Raw genomic sequence first — 18,777 nt, forward strand, 5'->3', positions numbered from 1 at the left:
CATAATCCATCACATGGTCCAACCTTCTTTTTCCACGCTGGCATCTACACCCCTCTGCTTCCGGTCAGGTGTCGAGATGCGGAGACAAAAGATGATCTTGAGCTTCTAGAAAAGAATGACAACAATACATTCCACAATTCTACTCCTTTCTATTCCCCCCTCCCAACTACTACACTAATGAAACAGCATAGGAAAATATTAGAAAGTGTGGCAAGCCAAAGATCCTATAAGGAACATAACTACAGGCCTGACAACTAGGTGGCTCCATGGAATTTCCTAGAGTCCAGGAGTGCCTGAACTTCAAAATGCTGTTCATCTTTGACCATAATAGGTGGTGGAACTGAGGAAGAGTGGGACAGAGGTCAGAGGTGATTTCAGGCTTTAGCAGACTACAAGGAAAAATGGGGCGGACTGCCATAATGACTTAGGAAGTTGCAGTTCCATCGTGACAGGGTTAATAATGCAGATGATGGGAAAAGAGCCAATGTACCTAGGACCTAGCTTCTTGGATGGTTGCAAGGATTTTAGAAATCTAGTGGAAAGGTAGACCTTGCCACCCACCCTGTAAGGCTTAGGTTCAATTCTTTTCTTGTCAGGTTGAGCTTTATAGGCCACTCTGGCTTTGTCTAGTGCCTTGCAGACAACTGGCCAGGTAGATTGCAGGTGATTTAGCCACTGTTTTAAAGAGGGAATTTCTGGTTCCTTTGAGGACAATTTAGACATGGCATTAAATTCTTGCCCTGTGGCTACTCTGAAAGGGGTGAATCCAGTGCTAGTGTGTACAGCATTGTTATATGCAACTTTTGCAAAAGGCAGGAGTTCAGTCCAGTTGTCTTGTTGGTAATTAATAAAATAACACAGGTATTACTCTAGAACTGAGTTAGTTCATTCTGTTGCCCCATTCATTTGTGGATGATGACTAGAACTAAGTGTAAGGACCTGCCCCCCCACCTTCAAAAGAAAGCGTAGACTGTTGAAAATCGGATGTTTCAAAAGGAATCCTTTATCGAAAAGGAGTGAAAGCAGACCAACATCAACGGCAGGCTCTGGGACCCTTAGGCTATACAATCCATAATAAAAGAACTTAGGAACCCCTTCCAATGTGGATTCCCACAAACCGCAAATGTGAAGATATTTTTGTACCGACCTCTCTGATACACAAATAAACATGAATTCTCAAGGATCATGTTCCAGAGTTTCAAAACGACATGGCTCCCCTGCATCCTGCAAGAGGTGAGGATTTTCTGGGCCTCTGAGGTGCCAGGCAACGGTTATAAATCAGGTGAAAGGTTATATAACATGCAAGGCAAGACATAGAAAGGAGGAATAACAAAATGCATCAAATCCAACCCCCACTCTTCATCCACTGAAGAATGGCATATTCACTAAGTACTTGTTTGGTTCTGAGAAGGTCCAAGGAGGCTTTCCAGAACATGGAGGTAAACTGGAACCCTCTATCTGAAATAATGTATTGAGGTGTACCATGCAAATTATATATGTGTAGTAAAAATAGCTTAGCTAAGGTTTTTGCTGTATGGATCTTTTGACATGGTATGAAGTGTCATGAGCTTCGAAAAGAGATCCGTGACAACCCATATTTCTGTATTCCTAGGTGCTGAAGGGTCTGCTACTGGCTATAGTAGACTGGGGGTCTTTCCCTACCTGCGCTTAGCAGCAGTGCAAATGGGACAGCTTGCTACGTAGCTTTCCACATCTTTCTTCAACAAAGGCCACTGGAGTTGTTTTTAGTAAGTGTAAAGTTATTACAAAACCAAATTGATCAGCTAATCTAGAGTCATGACAGGTGTGCATAGCTTTCAATCTTTCCTTATCTGGGAAGTACATTTCGTCTCCCCCCAAGCTAACCCATCCTTTATTGTGCAGGTATGTTTATGGGTACAAAACCACTCATCTGTTTCCAATGCTTTTTTGGTGGCATTGTCTAAGGTGGAAAGTGTCCTTCTTTGCCTGGGAGCATGTGACAACTTTGGTGGCCAGCTGGGAAGCCAGGAGCATGGGCTTAATCATTTTTGCTTTAGCACTGTTGTATTTGGTAGCCTGGACAGGGTGTCTGCCAGAAAGTTCTTTTCCCCTGGTAAGTAAAAGTAAAATTAAACGGTTGGAAATACTGTGCTCACTGGACCTGTTTTGGGGACATTTTCCTTGTGGTTTTGAGAGCTTCTAAGTTCTTGTGTTCGGCACACAAAAGAAAATATCCTGAAAGGATATTTTATTTCCCTCCAGGAAATGTCTCCAAATCAGGAGAACCCACCTGACTGCAAAAGCCTCTTTGTCCCATATCACCCATCTTTGTTCAGTTTCAGTTAATTTTTTAGAGGTGTACGTGCATGGTTGAAGTTTGCCTTCTTCATTTTCTTGGAGTAGGACTGTTCTGTCAGCCACATCACTGGCATTGGCTTGAATTACAAACAGTTTCTACAGATAGAGGTGTTTTAACACCAGTCAAAAAAAGGTCTTTTCAGAATGCTGCTTGGCATTCCATAGACCTTTTTAGTACCTGGCTAGGTTTCAGCTTATCTACCCCTTTGGTTTTCAACAAATAAGTAATTGAAAGTGCTACCTGGGCAAAAGAGGGGATGAATTGACAATAGAAGTTGACAAAACTTAAGAAGCTCTGCAATTGCTTGTGGGTGCAAGGGATCTCCCACTCCAGCACCACTCTGACTTTTGCGGGATCCATTTCCACTCCTTGGTGGGAGATTTGATATCCCAAGTAATATATTTTAGCTTGATGGAATTCACACTTGGATATTTGACAAACAACTTAGCTGCTCTTAGCTTTTTCAAGACCTCCCGGACTAACTTAACATGTTCAGTCTTAGTTTCAGTCTAAATCAATATGTCATCAAGATAAACCAAAAACCCTTGTACAATTGCTCATGCAGCACTTCATTACTCAGCTGCATGAAAATGGCCAGAGCACCTTGGAGTCAGAACAGCAAAACTTTGAATTGAAAGCACCCCAGCGGGCAATTAAACACTATTTTCCATTCATCCCCCTCCTGAATTCGGATATGGTAATAAGCTTCCCTTAAATCTTGTTTGGAAAAGATCCTCCCCTTTGCCAAATGGGCCATCATGTCTTTCATCAGAAGTAGGGGGTACATATTTTCCTTGCAAATAGCATTCAAATTTCTATAGTCCATGCATAGGCACAACGAGCCGTCCTTTTTCTCTCAAAACAGTACCAGGGCAGCCACCTTGGATCTGGCAGATTTGATGAATCTGCGCTCAAAGTTTCTCTCTATGAATAGGTGCAGTTCATCCAGCTCCCGAGAGGTAATGCCATACATTTTTGGCCCCTGGTAGAATCTCAATGGCACAATCCATAGGGGGGAGTTCTTCTGAAGCTGCATTGCTAAACACGTCAGTTAAGTCTTGGTATTCCCTGGGGATGTCCAGTAGGGGTCTGCTTATCATGGTAGCAGCTACTTCCTCACCGCATGGCATTCCCACTTTGAAAGGCTCCTCCCTTTGGGCCATTAGGGAATCTGAGGATCCCCTCCATCCAATCCACCCCAGGGTCCATTTCTTTAGCCAGGTTAGTCCCAAAACTAAACACCACTCCAACCCTTGGTCACAATGAAAGCAATGGTTTTCGAGTGGATTGCTATGGTGAGCTCCAGTAATTCAGTAGCACACGTGGCTGGGATGCCTCCCTCAAGGGACCCATCGAGTTGGCAGGAAGAGACTGGAGTTTTGAATGGCCTTAGTTGGAGTCCCAGTCTTCCAACTGAAGTAGGGCTTAATAGGTTCCTCATGCAACCCAAGTCCAACAATGCTTTAAGTCTTACTTTTTCCCCATTAGTGGGATTAATATTTCTATGGGGATTATAAATTCAACAGTCCCATTTACCAATGGGTCTTTGTAGTCACTCCCTGAATGCTCAGGTTCTTCTGCCAGAGGAGTTAGAATTCCAGGTACTGGAGCTGACTTTGGCAGGAACTCCATGACCATGCAGCTTTTTCAAAATGGTGTCCCTGGGATGCTGTGCTGGTTTCATATACCTTCCTGTGGCTTGCTTCTCTCCCTTTTGAGCAGGGATCTTCACATGGCAATCAGCTTTATAGTGGCCTTCTTTCCCACAGTTGAAGCAGGTGGTCAAGGGCACTGAGGCAGCGCGAGGTTTAGCAGCCTCCCTTCTCTATTTGGGCAGGGACCTCCTCCAGGTGTGACTCACACAGTACTGGTTCTGGGCTTGGTCAATTTCAGCTTCCTCAGCCAGAAAGTACCAGTTATGCAGGTGGACTAGGGTTCCACGGGGTACTCAGGCATTCTACAGGTCATCATTGAGCCCATCCTTGAACCAGCTCACCAGTGTTTCCTCTGGCCAATTCATATGGCAGTCCAGGTCTTGGAATTCCTTGATGTATTCAGCCACTAGTTGGTGTCCTTACCTGATGTGTTTGATGCAGTTGCTGGCCTTTTGATTGGCTAGAGGGTCCTCAAATCTCTGTCTCAGGGCTGTCACAAAGCAGTTGAAGCTTTGAAGCTCTAGGGGGTGTCTGCGTTGTGGGGGTCATCATCCAGCATGCAGCAGCCCCTTCTAAGGCCAGGGTGATGACCGTGACTTTGGCTCCTTCTGTGGGGAGGTCCCTACCATACTCCTGCATGTAGGTTAACGTGTGTGAGGAAAATTCCCAATTGTTGGGGGACCCCATCAAACTTAGTGCTTGTGGTGTTGGTGGTGCTGGTCCATCTGTTGGTGGTAATGGTGCTGGTGGTGCCAGTGCTGATGCTGGTCCACCTTGTGGTGCTGGTGGTACTGGTGCTGGTCCACCTGATGGTGCTGGTGGTGGCTGGTGGTGCTAGTGACTGTTTTGGATCAACTGATTGCTCCTCTCTTGGTTTCTTGGTGAAGAAAGCAGTCATACTCTGTTGCCTCTTCTTCATCCTGTTAAATAATAATAACTGCAAAAGAAATAAAACAATATTGTGCTTTGGACTTGATTGTGGTTGTAAGCTGAGGACTACAGGTAACAGAAGGAACCTCTGTTTTCCCCACAACAATATACAGTCTCTTCAGGAAGGATGTCCCCCAACAAACAGGAAAGATATAGTTTTTCATCTAAGAGGTTAGATCAAGAAGAATGAATGTCATAGGTAGATTCACAGAGCAATACAGATTTCTTTTTCTGAAATTTATTCCTCAGTTAAAAAAACAGGAATATATGAATTAGGTTCAGTACTTTGGTCAATCCAAGTAGCTATTCAAGAGTTAGTGGTGTCATGGTTAGAAGCAATGGTAAAGCAAGATATGGATTTAAAACCAGAAATATTTTGTTGGGTATTTCAAAGGGAATACAATACATATTTAATTTTACACATGTTAACAGCTGCTGGAATTGTGTTTGCACAACAGTGGAAAAACAAAGATATGAAAATGAATAAATATTAGAATGTGCATGAATGAATAAATTGACAATTAAAATCAAGGAGAAGACTTCAATGTGCAATCAGAAATCATCAAAACCATTCAAGCTGCATGAGCTCACAAAGCAGCACACAGCTCAACATATGAAAGCAGCCATGGAGTCACATAAAAGGTGATTGCTGCAAGAAGCAACCACCTCACAATTACCTCAAAAACCAGTTATCACATAGAAACACACAAAATCTCGCAAAGCTGCCTTGCACCAACCTGCACATATAAAAACAGCCATTAATTTATGTGCCTCAAAATGGCTGCTTTTGATTCTAGTTCCTGTTTCTGTGGACGACGGACATGCTGTCCGCCGCTCGCCATCCCGGTGGGCCCCCCCTGGTCAAGGGGTGGCACAAGATGCCCTGTAGGGGCATCTTGCCGAGGGGGCGGCTCGCTGGAGCCCCCTGGAGCAGCAGCGGTTGCAGGGGGTATGCCGGCTTTGCCCTAGGCACTGGGAGGCTTTTGGGGGGGGTGCTTGCCAAGCGCACCTTCGTCCGGAGGAGATTGGAAGAAAATGCTTTACTTGAAGGCAACAGCAGAAATGCGGTGAGGAGGGAACCCTCCCCGGGGTCTTTTTTCTACTCCCTTTGAACAATTAGCTAAATGGATTAGCAGTATTCTTAAGACTCTTTGATCTCCACGAAGTGCTAAGATTGGAGAAGGGGGGTTTTCTCCCCCCCTTCTCGGAAAAGCGGCTTTAAACTATCTCTCTTACAAAGAGAGAATTGGGGAGAAAAATATCCTTTGACATTCACTTCTTTCAAGCAATGGACTAATGATCTTCTTTAACAATTGCGGAAGAAAGAAAGTGTGTCGACCTTAAAAGTTACGAATAAACTTTCTAAATGACTGTTCTCCGTTCCCTGGGGAAGGCTGAGCCAAAATGGCGTTTCATCCCGTGCTCGTGTTGTTGTTACAAATGAACTGCCGTCATTGAAAAATCTTTTGGGCTGGAATTATAAAACCTGGGTGAACCCTAGAGGAATCTCTTTATATAATCCCTTGGATTGGGGAAAATTGAATATAATCAGAGGGAAGCTGTTTTGAAGATCAATATCCCACACTAGACTTTGCTTGGCTCCTGGTCCCGCCCGGCGGTGCATCTCTACAGACACCATTTCTTTTCCTGCTTTGAATTATAACTTTTCTTGAACTTTGAAATGCCTCCAAAAAAGCCCCCACCCAAGCCATCGTCTGCTGCTTCAAGCCCGGTTCTCTCGCAAACGCAATTAACTTCCTTTTTGCAACCAAAAGCCCCTGAGAAGGAATAACCGTCTCAAGACACATTTCATCAAATGTTTCAGACACTCTTAAAGGGACAGGACGAAATAAAAAAGCAGTTGGCGGACTTAAAGGAAGAACTCAGACAGAATCAACAACAGACTGTACAAAATAGTCAAAAAATAAATGCTTTGGAGGAGAATGCTGTAGGGGTGGGGGAAGAGATGAAGGCTTTACAAAAAACAGGTGTTGGGTTTGAGAGCTATTTGGAAAAAATGGAATTTGAAAGGATGTCTCTTTTTCTTAGGTTTCAAAATATACCTGAAACAGAGGGTGAGGACCTAGGAGAGATTATGATAACAATGTTAGCAGACTATACCAAAAGGGATAGGCAAAATGGCTGCTTTTATATGTGCAGGTTTGTGCAAGGCAGCTTTGCGAGATTTAAAATCTCACAAACAATGCACCAACCTGCACATTTAAAAGCAAGATATTGCATCACAAATAAAATATTTCCTAAAAGCAATAACATTTCTTTTAAAAAAGATTTCCTAAACACAATTAATGAAAAAGAAAATATCGTAAAAACAATAAAATGTCTTTAAAAAACATTTCCTGAAAGCAATAAAAAAATTAAAAAAACATTTCCTAAAAAAAACCAAATTTCCTGAAAAAAATTAATAAAATATCCTTTAAAAAATCATTAAATCATAAATAAAAAACCCCAGCCACTTACCAGCAGGCAGAATTAGATGCTCTCCAGTGAGATGGATGCTGGAATGGATGTAGGCAGCAGGCAACCAGACCAGACTCTCCGGCTAAAGGTAAGCTGGACTGGAGGCACACAGGGATAACCCAGGCAGCTAGTCCTGCCTGGCATGGAGCCGAGGTGGTTTAGCCAGCTCAGGGATTGGGAGGGTGGCAAGAAAGGCCTCAGCCAGTCCTCAGGCTCACATAGACCACAAAGCCCACTGGCAATCTTGGTAGCTTCTTGCTGCCCCCAGCTCACCCCATGAAGTCACCCTCCAAGCACTGTGGGCTTCATGCTGTACATGAGCCCGGGGAGTGCTGGCAAGGAAGGCCTCAGCCAGTCCTAGGGCTTGCGTAGACTGTGAAGGCTGCCAGCGTTCTCGGTATCTTCTTGCCACCCCCTACCATCCGTGCCCCACAAAGTTGCAGCTGTAGGCTTACTTACCTTTAGGCAGCTGCAGGAGGAGACAGCAGCAGGAGAGCAGGCAGGTGAGCAGGAGGTCAGCGAGGATCAGGTAGTCAGCAAGTGACGATGCTAGGATGAGGCCAGTAAAGCTAGTGGGCTGTGTGGTGATAGCGGTATATATAGGGCTCTCAGAGGTAGGGCGATCCGCAAGGGAGCAAGTCAGTGAGTGGTGGGCAGGTGGGCAGGCGGAGCAAGAGAGTGAGGGTGCGGCGACCGGGCATGCAGGGAGTGTGATTGGGGACAGGTCAGGGGACGGAACCAGCCTGGTGTGGCCAGGCTGCCATTACTAGTGGTTTGGAAAGGTATGCCAGATTTTTACTACCTATTTTGCTGAACCGGAGCGAACCGTTAGGAACCCACCTCTGATCCTCACCTGCGGTGCAAGCTGGGGTGCTTAGGAGCATGTCATGGATGTCTTCTCTCCTGAGGTTCATGGGTTCCCTCAGGAGTTGGTTGGGCTGGCCTGGAGCTTCCTCCACTTTGTCATCATCATAGAAGTTCTCCAGCTCATGCTTCCAGCCCTAGTGGCAGCTCCCATGGATGAAGGTGACTCCCTTGGTTCTGCTGTCCCAATCTCCCTTCTTCCTGTTGCGGATGGAGTACCTTGGTTTTGCAGAGCTGATTGAAGTAATCGTCTCCTTGACCCAGGCACTGAGGGTTTCCTCCTGCTGGGTTTTGGTAGCGGTTTATTCCTAGCATTCAGCATCTTCTTGATGTAGACATTGGATAGACATTGTTTGCAGGGTCCCCCTGGTAGGGCTGTTGCCTCTTTGGGTTGACCAGTTTGGACCTCTTGCCTAATGTAAGATCCCATCTCGCCAGTCTTCTCAAGAAAGCAGAACTCTTGAAACGAAAGCCATTTCAAAAGGAAATTTTTATTAGAAGATTGTGACAGCAAGGGATGTAGGCAGGAAGTAACTTTTCCCACTTGAAATATTAGATTAAACCATTGCAGAGAAAGCCCCTCCCAAAGTCCAATACATCATTGAGCCAATCCTGGTGTGTGAAGATGTTATGAGAAACTCAGGCCAAGAGGGTGATAAATGTTTGCCTCCAAGGCAATACTGCTGCTTCTTTCCACAGATGAGATAAGGCAGCTGTTCGAGGCACATTCCTTTCCCCCTCCCAAGGTGCAAAGCAAATCAAGAAATAAAAACAGAAACCCCATATAGAGATCCCCCTAAGCCCCCCCGAATGACAGCATCCCTATAGGGATCTATGGGACATGCTGCACCTCTAGAAAAACGAGAAGTCCACTTGAAGGAAACTGATAATCTATTTTTCAATTTATGTAATGGATAACAAATATTTTACCTGAATTGTGGACATCATTTATTTTATAATATAATAAAAAGGTAAGTTTGAAACAAATATAATTATTTAAAAATCAGATGCATGATGCTATAATGCAAGTGTAAGCCTTTTCTCCACAAATCTTTAGCAATTTAGACAAAAGCTTAGATTCATCATTAAATCTTTGCTCAGCTAACTGCTCATTGGCCCCATGACAGATGCTTTTGATAATATGCAAAAGAGTAAATGTTCTACATGAGTGATTTTAGTCTACATAATATAGTGATCTAGACCTGAACAGAACTAGGAAATGAGGCAGATGTTTTGTAGCATTATAGAAAATCTACTTGTTTTAAGAAGTGAAGAACTTCCATCCAGATATCACCAATTTCTTGCAAAGTAGAAAGGCAGGATATTTGGTGCTCTCTGACTAGTAAGTTTGCTGTCAGTTTATATTTTAGTGTCTTGCCCTGTTAGTGTTGGTTGGGGTGGTCTTACCCTCCCACCAGAATTCCTATAGGAATCTATGCGACTTGACTATACAGTTATTTACAAAATGCTATGCTTGGATTACAAAAATATTGATTACAACTTTGCTATGTCTCTATATTCATTTTAACATATAATCTGAATACAAATTCTATACTTGGCCACCTGAAGCACCTTTTGGGTTCTTATTTCTAATTAAGATGTATGCAGACCAATCAGTCTAACATCAATACCTGTGAAGATTCTGGAAAAGATAATCAAAAAACAGATATGTGAACAATTAGAAACAAATAAAATTAACTAGTAGCCAGCATGGGTTTATTAAAAACAGATCATGCCAAACCAATCTTATTTCATTCTTTGATAAAGTCACTAAATTAGTAGACCAGCGAAATGCTATGTACATATACTTAGATTTCAGTAAAGCATTTGACAAAGTAGACTACAATCTACTTCTTGGTGAGGTAGAAAAATGTGGAAGAGACAACATCATTACCAGATGGATTTGTAGGTGGCTGACAAATCGTACTCAATGAGTAGTCCTTAATAGTACTACATCCACATGGAGGGAAGTTAAGGAGTGGGGTACCATAAGGCTCTGTCTTAGGCCTAGTACTCTTCAATATCTTCATTATTAATTACTTAGCTGAGGGAATAGAAGGGGAACTCATCAGATTTGCAAATGATATTAAACTGACAAGAATAGCAAACACCCCAGAAGACAAACTCAGGATCCAAAAAGACAAAAAGTTGACAAACTTAAACAATGGGCCCTATCCAACAAAATGAATTTTAATGTGGAAAAAAAGCAAAGTTTTACATTTAGGCAGGGAAAATCTAAAGTATAAGTACAGATTAAGTGAGACCTGGATCAAAAACAGTAACTATGAGAGGGATCTTGGAGTCCTAATGGATGATCACTTGAATATGAGCCATCAGTGTGCAGCAGCAGCAGCAAGAAAAGCTAATACAATCCTGGGTTGTTTAAACAGAGGCATAGAATCAAGATCATGTGAAGAATTAGTGCCGCTTTATAAAACCCTAATAAGATCACACCTGGAATACTGCAACCAATTTTGGTCACCATACTACAAAAAAGATGTTGAGAGAAGAGCAACTAAGATGATCAAAGGCCTGGAGACTAAAACATAAGAAGAATTGGGGGGGGGGGGGGGAGACATGATAGCAGCATTTCAGTATTTGAGGAGCTGCCACAAAGAAGAAAGGGTAAAATTATTCTCCAAACACCATAGAACACCAGAGGGCAGGACAAGAAACAATAGTTGGGAACTAATCAAAATGAGAAGCAACATGGAATTAAGGAGAAACTTCCTAAAAATGAGGACAATTAATCAGTGGAACAGCTTGCCTCCAGACATTATGGACGTTCCATCACTTTAAAGAAGAGTCTAGACCAGTGGTTCCCAATGTGGGGCTCATGCCCCACAGGGGGTCAATTTGATTTTTAAAGGGGGCAATTCAAAAATGAGATATTAACTGAATTTTTAAAAGCCCTCTAATTGTTTTTATATATTTGTGATGAAACAGCTGTGTTTCATTTACCTATTGTTGTCTTTGTTAAAGTGCATTTCGTAGGGCCTGGTCTGAAAAGGATAGCCCAGCTGGGGGAGGAAGGAGCAATACAACTATTCCCACTAAGAATCAAGTAAGACTTCCGGTTCCGGCTGCTGATCGCGACGGGCAGACTATGCTCGCCCCACGCTCTTCTGGTGGGCTTCCCATTATTTGGGGGGCACAGGATGCCCTGGAGGGGCTCCTGCCGAAGGGGCAGCGTAGCAGGGGATCCCCTGAGTCGGCGGCGGCCGGGGGGGCTCCCCGCATCGCCCTAGGCACCAGGAGGCATGATGGGGAGGCGCTGCGGCGTCTTCGTGAGGAGGCAGCTGGAAGAACGCACGATCTGAAGGACGCAGTTGCTGTGTGGTGAGGTGGAAACTTCCCCCCGTTCCCCTGCTTGCTTGAAAAAGGAAAAAAAATTGCCAGCTGCTTTTAGAGTCATTTTCAACTCGGCTCGGAGAAGCGTGACTGGAGGGAGGGGGATTCCCCCCCCCTCGGACAGGCGGCTATAAATGGTTTTGCTCTCTGCTCTAGAGGAGGAGGAAGGGGGAGAGCCAAGTAATGAATTCATGCTCATAACAAAGGCGGATTTTGGATTGTAATTTTATAAATGAGGTGATGATCTGAAAACTTTGGAAACTTTCTGTTATGCCTTTCAACTCCGAAGCTGGCAGGGCAAGATGGCATACTTCCGTCGTCCTCACAGACATTGAAATTTGACTCCACCCATAGAACTTCAGGCATCTTGTCTTTGTCTCCATGACACTCAGATAAATCTCTTGTTATATTGGACTCCGCTTGGAACAAAGGATTTTATTACTCTATTGCCAGAAGTTATAACTAGAAAGAGTTCCCTTCTGCTTGGACTCCTTGCCTCCTAATCTCTCTAGGCGGTCCCTAATTGTTTCCTCTCTGTATTGATTTTGTACTTTTTCTGCTCATTACAATGCCACCTAAAAGACCACCCCTGGGGAAGCCAGGCTTTGCTGTCTCCGCCCCAACATCTACAGTATCCAGTCCCAGTGGACAACAGACCCTAACTTCCCTGTTGCAGCCTAAACCTTCTGAGACGGATTTCCAGCAGATGTTTCAACAAATCTTAAAGGGACAGGAGGACATAAAAAGTCAACTAAAGGAGATGAAAGAGCAGCTTAAAGAGAACCAAGACCAGACGAGTAAAAACTCACAGAGACTGGATCTTTTGGAGGAGGGGACAGCTGAGATGAGGGGGGAGGTGAAAGGGGTGCAGAAGGGGAACCAAGAGCTTGAGATCCACCAGATGAAAACGGAATTTGAAAGAATGTCCTTTTTCCTTAGGTTTCAAAATGTGGTTGAGGTGGATGATGAAGATTTAAGGGACATCATGACAAACCTTTTGGCTGAATATATTCAAAAAGAAAAACAACAGATGGGGTGGGACTTGGATCTGGTTTATAGAGTAAACTCAGCATACGCTAGAACACACAATGTTCCAAGGGAGGTACACATTAAATTTCTTAGAAAGATTACAAGAGATGAGATTCTGAGTGCACGAAGAGGGCAGGCTTTGAAATATCAAGATAGAGAAATAACCATTCTGAAACAGATCCCTAAGAAAGTGAGAGAGAAAAGAAAAAACTATTCGCAATTAGCAAAGAAGTTATACCAGGGGGTGTGGTTCAGATGGTTGATGCCTGAAGGCATGTTAATATTCTGTGAGGATACAAGAGTTAGAATCAACACAACCATAGAGGCTCAGGCCTTTATGGAAAAAAATAAAGTACTCCTAGATAAATCCGATGATTCTACACCAGATCTACAGAACACGGGAGGGGCTGGAGCCCTGCTGGCGGGGGGAGAAGGGGCAATACCAAGAAAACTCAGATCACAAAAATGAATAAGAAAATCTGCATGATATAAATTGATTGAAATTACTATTTGAATCTACATGCTGACAAAATATTGCTATTTAGTATTAAACTGATTTATGTATAAATGGAAAGTATGAGCATGGGGGGGGGGGACACCTCCTACATATTGTGACTGCCAAAATTTGTAACTTATTCCACCACCCCTTTCCTTTTAATTTTTTAAAAAACCAATAAAACTTTGTTTTTTTAAAAAAAGAATCATGTGGCCGGCAGAGTCTCTCTCTCTCTCTTTCCTGTGGGCTTTGCTGCTGGGTGATTGCAGGGAGAGCTGCTCTGTGGGGAGACAGTCGATGGCTACTGGGAGAAGTCCAGCAGTCAGGATATAGAACCAGGACCCAAGTTTAAGTAAGAAATTGTTAGATTTACAGTTATTTTTAGTCTGTGTTTTCCCAGGCCATGTTTTATAAGACTCTCCTTCTCAGAGCAATCTGGGGCTGGGTCATGCATGCCTAGGCCTTGCCAGGCCTGTGTGATTCACCTCCACCTACTGAACTACAAAAGCATTTCCCCACTATGCTGGAGGTTCAAACTAAGGTCATAGGTTACAACTCCCCTTTCGTTTATGACAATCTTATTGTTCATAAATTAAGCTAAGAATATTTTTTAAAATTTCCTTTGTGATGAGACAGAAACTAAATATCTAAATTTAACCTACTTTGCAAGAAAACTGCTTTTACTGTTCCCATCTTCATATTTAGCTGAATGTGGCTTTAGTGCTGTAAATAATTTGCTACTGAAGAAAAGAAATTGACTTCCAGTGGCGCCACTGGGACTTCCGGTGGCGCCGCTGGCCTTGGAGGATGCTCCCTTGGGAACGCCAGCCCCGTATTTGAGTAACAAACTGCTAGGATAGCATAATTCAGCTGTCCAGCGGTTTGAACCCCCCCTCAGGAAAAGAGGGGGAGGTGAGCTGTCTGGCATAGGGTAGAGGCCCCCAGTGGCCCCAGAAGCAATTCTGTGGCGTGAAGGGTGTGAACTCCCCAGGAAGCCTGACAATCTCCTCATCTCGGGCCGCTTCTGACTTTGCAGAAACAAAAGGCAGCATCCACCCCTGCTGTTTCAATGCTTATTCTACATCTGAACAAGACGCAGGGGGAGCAAACCAGGAGGTCAATATATCGCAAGTACAAGCCTTAACTCTGTAGATTATATCTCCTTCTGTAAACTTAAAGGGAACTTTAAAAAAGGTGCCAGAATTATAAAGAGTGTGTTGAAAATGAAAGTGAAGCGGAAAGCTGATTAGCACTTGTTAAGTGTTTGTTAGTGCTGCTGGAAGACTTCAGAGAATAGGTGGATTTTCTGGACTGAACAAATTGGTTGCTTAAAAGCTTGATTTGAATAATTTGAAATAGCTTCAAAGCAGGCAAAATTCAATGTTTCAAAAAGTGCTGGTAATTCGCCAGCACAGACACAAAAGTTGCAGTCTTTACTACCTCCGGTGGAAACACAATCACAAACCCTGACACTGGAGGCTCTACAAAATAACTTACAAAATGCATTAAAAGAACAGGCAGTTGTCTTGGAGGAGAAAATTGCAAGTGCCTTAAGAGATGTCTCTGTTGAAATATCTGGAATTAAGGATTTAATCCAAACACGTAACCAAGAGATAAGGGAGGATATAGTCGATGCATTTAAAGGATTATTTGGTTACATAACATCTCTCGATGAGAAGGTGGAAGAAATTAATGAGTCTAATACAAAGTTGGACAATAAACTTATGGAGGCACGAAGTAAAATTGATGTCAGAGGCGGAGCTTACAATGATACAATATAGAACAATGGAATTTGCCCTGAGGATAAGGGGTTTGAAAGAACATAACCAAGAAAATTTAAGAGAGATTTTTGCAGACGCTTTCACTCAATTAACTGGGGAATCAAAGGCCGAATGTGCCTGGCAAATCGACAAAATTTACCACGTTAATTCATGGATTGCCAGACAAAGACAACTGCCAAGAGATATTGTAATCTATTTTGTCACCAGGAAAATTAGGAATGAAATACTGCAAGCAACCTATAAAAACAAACTGCAAGTGGCAGGTCAAGATGTGATAGGAAATCCCCCCCAAAATGTTGAGATCTAGAAAGGACTATGCATTTCTAATGAATGAACTTAGAAAGCGCCAGTTTAAATACAGATGGGAGATCCCAGCCAGATTGGTGGTGAACTACCTGGGAGAAAGACATTGTCTTTTTATAGCATAGTATTAAAGACAGGATGCACCCATCTCCAGGTCCCAAAGAAAGAAAAGAGACAGAGGACCCCAGGCAGCAAGATAATGAGGCACAAACTGGGGTTGTGAGTTTATTGCAGGAAACAGAAGAAATTATGGAACAGAGACAAACCCGTGCTGCTACTAAACGTAAAGAACAAGAATTAAAGTCTCAACAAGCCCAGATGATAGTCCAAGATAATATAAACATGAGCACAGAAGCAGTGGGAGGAGCTAGACTGAAGGTGAAATCCCAGCAAGATTTCCAGGCATCTCTTAGAAAGCTTCAGCGTGCTGAAGATGACAATTAAATTTCTAACATGGAACGTCAATGGCTTAAACTCACCACAAAAAAGGAAAAAAATATTTCACTATTTGAAACAATTTAAAAATGATGTAATTTGCTTACAAGAAACAAACATTAGAAAACAGGATCAGAAATACTTGATGAACACAAGACTGGGATGGCATTTCGTAGCAACTGCTCCGGAGAAGAAAAACGGTATAGTCATATATTTAAGAAAAGATTTAGAGGCTGAATTAATTGAAGCAGATCCTCAAGGTAGATATATTGCAATTGAACTATTAAGAAAGAAAATACTCTTAACAGGAGTATATGCTCCCAATCAACAACAAGAAAATTTTTATAAGTTGCTTCACACTAAATTAACACAATGAGGTTACAGATCCTGCGTTGTACTGGGCGATTGGCATGGAGTACTGGATCCCGTTCAAGACAAGAAGAGGCTTTTGCAAAATACCGAAACACAAACAAGATTACCTAAATCCTTTTTTGATATGATGGATGATTTTGAACTGAGAGATATCTGGAGAGAACGGAATGTTAAAGAACAGGATTTCACTTTCTTTTTTGATAGGCACCAATCCTTTTCTAGAATTGATTTTATACTAATTACAAATGACTTTTTTTTCCAGGGTGAAGAAGACTAAGATATGCCCGAGAACTTTAACAGATCACAACCCGGTTTGGATGGAATTTGAATATGGAGACCGACCTAGGAGGTCTTGGAGATTAAATGAAAATCTATTTAGATATGAGAAAAATGTTACGGAATGTAAAAAACTATTGAAAGAATATTTTGCTTTTAATATGCATAAGGGGATATCTATGGAAATGGTTTGGGACGCAAGTAAAGCATACATGAGAGGTGTTTTAATAAATTTGAATAATGTTTATAGGCACAGACAAAGGGAGAAACAAAGGGAATTAGAGGAAGAGATTAAAAAAAAGAGCAGGAGTTAATGTCTAAACCAGATGATAAGAAGACAAAAGAGGTAATTACTTTATTGCGAGGGCAGTTTAATATATTAATGTCGGACCAGATAGCCTCTAATCTTCTATATGCTAAACATAACACTTTTTGCAATGCCAATAAACCAGGTAGATGGTTAGCATATATGCTAAGGAAAAAACAAAGATCTCGTAATACAAAGGGAAAGAAGTTTTCCAACAGGATATGATTAAAAATACTTTTTTAGAATTTTACACCAGATTGTATGCTGGTGACAAAATACAAGAGTCAGACATAGACCGATATTTGGAGAAAGAAAATTCCTATACTTACAGATGAGCAAAGGGGAAGATTGAATCAACTTGTAACTACAGAGGAAATCTTCCTGGCAATTGAGCAGTTAAAAATTGGCAAAGCTCCTGGCACAGATGGCTTGACAGCAGTTTATTATAAAAAAATACAACTAGAAATGATGGAACCTCTTAGGGAACTATTTAATAAAATCCAAATGGAAGGCAGGGTTCCACCATCCTGGAAAACAGCTTTTATTTCATTGATTCCAAAAGAAGATCAGGATCCTACCCAGCCAAAAAACTACAGACCTATTTCATTACTTACTACAGATTATAAAATTTTTGCTAAAATATTGGTAAACAGGTTAATGCCAATTGCGCAACAAACGATTCACAATGATCAGTCTGGTTTTATATAGGGGAGACAAATGAAAAGTAATGTAAGACAAATCATCAATATAATGGAATATTTGGGAAAGTATAACCAAGTTCCGGCAGTGCTTTTATTCTTAGATGCAGAGAAAGCATTTGATCAAGTCAATTGGCAATTTTTAATAAAAATATTACAAAAGATGAGGTTTGGAGAGCATTTCATGCAATCTATCAAAGCAATATACCAGAAACAGACAGCACAAACTATAGTTAATGGAGGCTTAACAGAATCTTTTAAAATTGAAAAAGGAACAAGACAGGGATGTCCCTTGTCTCCATTATTGTTTATTTTAACCCTGGAATTGTTATTGAACAGAATACGTGGGTCTGACGAATTACAAGGAATTAAGATTAGGCACTACGAATACAGAGTAAGAGCATTTGTGGATGACTTGGTTGTAACTTTAAGCCAGCTGGGGGAATCAGTTACAGGTTTAATGAATATAATTAATCAATATGGTGAAGTATCTGGGTTCAAAGTAAATCTAGGGAAGACAAAGATGATAGCTAAAAATATGACTACGAACCCCAAAAAAAAGAATTAGAAAGAGTAACAGGATGTGAGATAGTAAAAAAGGTTAAATATTTAGGAATTTATATTACAACCTCAAATGGGAAATTATATAAGTACAATTATGAACCATTATGGCATAAAATACATATAGAAATGAATAAATGGAAAAAACTACAATTGTCTTTGCTGGGAAGGATAGCAGCAGTTAAAATGAATGTTTTGCCCAAGTTTCTATTCTTCTTTCAAATGATACCAATACTTAAAAAAGACACAAATTTGGAAGAATGGCAGAAAGGTATTAACAACTTTGTTTGGGCAGGAAAGAAACCGAGAATAAAACTTAAAATAATGCAAGATATACGCGAAAGAGGAGGCTTAAAAATGCCCAACTTAAAATTATACTATGAAGCAGCAGTTTTAACAACAGTTAGCGATTGGACTAACCTAACAGAATATTGAATATTTAGGGTTATGATCTGGTATATGGCTGGCATGCTTATCTAATATATGACAAGAAGGCCGACAAGATCTTTGAAAGTCATATTTTAAGGAATGCCTTACTGCGTGTCTGAAAAAAATATCAATATAGGCTAAATGACAAGATACGTATGTGGGGGGTGCTCAGACATGCTATAGAGAACTGTTCTGACCCCCCCGCTCTCGTATACCAAGACACTCCGACACAAAGTCTCTTCCAGATGTTTATTGACATACAGGTTCAACCTTGGCAGCAATCCAGCCTGCCAAGGTCAAGATAGCACTCTGGGCAGCAATCCAGCTACAGCGACACCCCTTGGCAGCAATCCAGCTACCAAGCTCCAGATAATCACTTTAGCAGCACTCCTGCCTGCCAAGGTCCAGGGAACAGATTGGCAGCAATCCAGGTAAACCCTTTGGCAGCAATCCAGCCTGCCAAAGTACGAC

This window comes from Natrix helvetica (assembly GCF_964273705.1).
Source record: "Natrix helvetica genome assembly, chromosome: 3".
NCBI lineage: Eukaryota > Metazoa > Chordata > Lepidosauria > Squamata > Natricidae > Natrix > Natrix helvetica.